Here is a 4,599-nt window from a genome sequence, read left to right on the forward strand (position 1 = left end):
TTTATATAGTCATGGAATTGAATAAACGATTATATAACTTGTTGGGTATGTTTTGTTATACTTCATGGATATAATAATATAACTGCATTAAATATGTTGTTTTTAACGTGTGTATTGTTTTTAAAACATAATTTCACGAATCTCCGATTAGATTACGGTCTCGAATCTATATATGTAGACGGTGAGGATGCATTCGATAACATCAATATTGTGTAGATTTATTGTATATTTATTTTCCTTAGTCATTTGTTGACTTAACTGCACAATCTCCTAATTTTTAAAATACTAAATTTACAACTTTTCCTTTTCTTCTTTAGTTGCAACATTTATTTAAGTCGTCCTCTTTCTCTTCCGCTATTACGACTATTAATACTACTATTACTAGCTTTTTTTTATTAATTTCTTCTTTATTTACGTCATTTATTTATTTACGCTATATATGTATACGATGAGAGTGCATTCGATATTGTGTAGATCAAATATCGCGTTTTTTTACCTTTATGAATTGATCAGTTATCTTATTGACAGAAAATTATCTCTAAGTGTAAGATTTTTACGTGAAACAAACATAGTCGTTTGGAGTTTAGCCAGTGAGCGATCAGAAACAAATCAAATAATAAAAGTTGTTATTTTTTTACATACGTGCGCGGTCGCTGGTCATGATCCTTTTTTATATCCTCGCTTTTCCATGTGTGGTCGTTGGAACCTCGTGGATATTGATCAAGACGAAAACACAATGTAGACTTGCGTAGGTTTCAGAGGTTTTATTGGAGGGAGAAAGTTTGTTCACAATGGTTGGAGACAAAAAGAGAGTCTAAAATTGATTCTTTCTTACTTTTTTCTTCTACTTGAAAATTCGGAGACGCAAATGCGTACTCGCTGCATTTGTGTGTTTTTGCCAGTGAGTGATCAAGCAACTAATCAATTATAATTTTTTTTTACATACGTGCGCGGTCGCTAGTCTTCTTTCTTTTTATTGTCGCTTTTACCATGTGTGGTCGTTGGAACCTCGTGATTGTGATCTTCTGTTTTACTCAAGACGATCCGAAATTGCACAGAACTACAATGGATACTTGTTAGGGTTTCAAAGAGAAACTTTGTTCACTAGGAGGGGGGGAGACTAAAGGAGAGGCTAAAATGAAATGATTCTTACCTGTTCTTTTACTTAGAAATTCAGAGACGCAGACTGCGGACATCGGGTGGTGCTTGTTTAGATTCTCTCTACATCTTGAGACGTATGCCGCCTCTGTCGCTCCCTCGCTTCGATTGTTTAGAAACTATGTTCTTTGTCCCGCGCGAGTCGTAATTTTTCATATCATTCAGCATCTGCGTTTTTAGCGCGTTTTATCTTGCGCGCTAACCTTTGAACACTCGCCTCAATTACGCTAATTTGCACTGGGTCTACTTCTGACTGCTGCCAGCTTACACTGCCATATAATCCTCGCTGATATTCATTCTAATTAACATAATCTCTACTTGCTGGCGTAAGAGCGAAGAATTGTTGGATTTTAGGTCAGAATTTATTCCATCCAACACTTATCGCTGACAATATTTTGACTTTGAAGTATTATATTTTAGCTGCTTCATGCCTTGTCCGGAGCTATTTACATGAAAAAGGGGGTCCAAATGTGCAACATTACTAACTGTACAACAGCTACGCTGTTTAGTCGTTCATTTAACTATTTGGATGTTCGTCCAACAACACAAAACATCTGATAATCCTGGAGGTATGGTAAATGACTCGCACTGAATTGTAAAGCAAACCTTGCACAATCCTTACCCACTCCTATCCTGAGTAGACACTGCTTGATTTTAATGGCAAGAAGTTCAGGACGACTGAAAATGATGCCAATATAAACAGAGAGCACATATAGTATCTGGTACCCAAATGGTTACCCAATGCAGTACTGACCAAGCTCAACGATGCTTAACCTCGGTAATCTAACGGGAACTGATGTGTCAACGTGTGCATAACCAATACGTGAACTACTAAATACACCAAACGCCATCACTCTCCACCTCCCACTTGTACCATCTTTGTGACATATTTCGAGTGGGATTTTTCAGTAGGATAGCGTCTGACATAAGTTTTTTTTTTGTCTGATGCAAAACTACAGAAGTATGACTCGTCACTGAAGAGAATTTTACGTTAGTCATCTACAGTCTGTTCAATGTGTCTTTTCACAAACGTTTGGATCAATTCTTTTCCGAAATAATTGGCTCCTTTCTAGTTGTTCGCTCTAAGTACGTCACATCCCCACTCGAAAATGGACGACCCCACAATCGCAGCGACAATTTAATCAGCAAATTAATAGCCTTAATATTTCTCTTCATTATATAAAATTGCTAATAGCCGGATTAACCAGATATACTTAAGTATAACTGTTTTACCTATTTCCCAAAATTTAGTTCAAATCTATATTTTGAAAGCGACAATACTTGTTATTTAGTGTTTTTAGTAATATACACACGAGAGAATTCAGCTAAAATAAAAAAAACATATACGAATCCATTCTGTGTCAATCCATTCTGTGTCAATCCATTGTGTACCAATCCATTTTATACCAATCCATTCTGTACCAATCCATTTTATACCAATCCATTCTGTACCAATCCATTTTGTGCCAATCCATTCTGTTCCAATCAATTTTGTACCAATCCATTTCTACCAATTCATTCTGTACCAATCGATTGTATGCCAATCCATTTTGTACCAATCCATTCTGTACGAATCCATTTTGTACCAATGCATTCTGTACCAATTCATTCTCTACCAATCCATTCTGTTCCAATCCATTTTGTACCAATCTATTCTGTACCAATCCATTCTGCACCAATCCATTCCGTACCAATCCTTCTCTACCAATCCATTCTGTGTTAATCCATTCTGTACCAATTCATTCTGTTCCAATCCATTTTGTACCAATTCATTCTGCACCAATCCATTCTCAGCAAAGGAGAGAACTTGGATGCGCACTAGCCGCTGCTCCCGAGTGTCTAAGGTCTCTCTGAACAAATTTTTCTGAGGATAAACCTTGCATGAGGATACGTTTCCCTACAAGTTTTATCATAACAAATCTGCAAAACTGATTATGGAAATGTTGATAAGCACGATTACATGCTGGTAAAACTATGGTAAAAATATGAACTCAAACACCTCGTTAAAATTGGATCAAGATATTTCGGTCGGTTCGTTCGACCATATTCGTTGCTTTATTAAAAAGAAAGACAACATAAACTCCAGAGAAGGAAGTATATATTATTTTTTTTTTTTTTTTGTTGTATTGATATTTAAAAACTATGAAAAAAAGAAAGAGAAACATCTTTTAAACTTAAAGGTCGCGCCATACATGCTGTTTGTGTATCTATCTCATTTACGTTTTTCGGGCAGAGAGACTCTAAGCAATTTTAACGATTCTATCGTGTCATCTTGGAGGTTCACTCTATCTATAAACTTGTAGGTTTTGTAAGTCAGGATGACTGGGTATGGCACAAGGTATATTCATTGTGAGATTTATTTAATTATCTCTAAATATTACCTCGGCCTTTATTAGTTTAGAGGTTCGCCCTATATATGCTTTTATTTACTTATCTCATATTATTCGGCCAGAGAGAGGGGGGAGTGAGAGATTCTAACAGTTTTTTTAACGATTTCACGAACGGCCTTTTGTAAAGTCGCCTTTGATATGCTGTTTATTTGTTTACCTCATTTAAATTATTCGGGCAGAGGGTGTCTAAGAGTTTATTCTCTGGGTTGCATTATAACAAGGCCGATAGCCATTAGTCGCGTGCTCTCGTTTAATGAATTAATGCGTGAATGTATGATTGATATGAAATTCTTAAAGATAAACTAAAATGGGCTGAAATGACTTAAATAAATAAAAAGTAAATGACTTAGAATGACTTTAATGAACTTAAAGATGAATTGAATGACCTTAAGAATGACTTGCATGCTCAATAAATAACTGAAATCCTTCAAAAACAACTTGAATGATCTGTAGAATGACTTGAATGGCTTTGAGACTGACTGGTTGTAAAGTGGGTGAGCAATTTACATTAAATTAATACAGAAAAGTAACTCTCACTTTATATCACAATAAGTACAGCACGTAGTAAGAAGAGATACTACACTTTGATCTTGGCCAAAAGGCCAAGAAAAAGGTATTTATTTGCTCTCCCACCGAGCAAATTAGGCACAAGGCCGATTTTTAATGTGACGAGTGAAGAGGAAATGGGGACCAACCCCCCGGGGAGTAGGGGAGCTGGATAGTGACAATTGATTGCCCCTACATTGATCAAGGTCTTATATGTGGGGCTGCCCCCATATATGGTCTTTGCTTGCAGTATCTGCCGGAACAGATACTACACTTTGTCTTGGCCAAAGGGCCAAGAAAAGCTTAAAAAGCTAAGAACAGCATCTATTAACAACAGACCTTTGATCTTAACCAAAATGGCCAAGCACAAAAGTTTTACGGACAGACCGACCGACAGACCGACCGACGGAGTGACTTATAGAGTCGCTTGCACGCGGCTAAAAAGGACATTCACTATGCACTTTAATTGGTGGATTTTATATGTCACAATACCTAAAGGTTTTAT

General features: G+C 36.5%; 1 pseudogene; it reads right to left on the reverse strand.

Annotated features, from left to right (window-relative positions):
• Positions 1-4,037: 4,037 nt before the first annotated feature.
• Positions 4,038-4,163, reverse strand: LOC145249829 (U2 spliceosomal RNA; annotated as a pseudogene).
• Positions 4,164-4,599: the final 436 nt, after the last annotated feature.

The sequence above is a fragment of the Euprymna scolopes genome, chromosome 28 (assembly GCF_053919585.1).
Source record: "Euprymna scolopes isolate OS-2025 chromosome 28, ASM5391958v1, whole genome shotgun sequence".
In the NCBI taxonomy this organism is placed as follows: Eukaryota; Metazoa; Mollusca; class Cephalopoda; order Sepiida; family Sepiolidae; genus Euprymna; species Euprymna scolopes.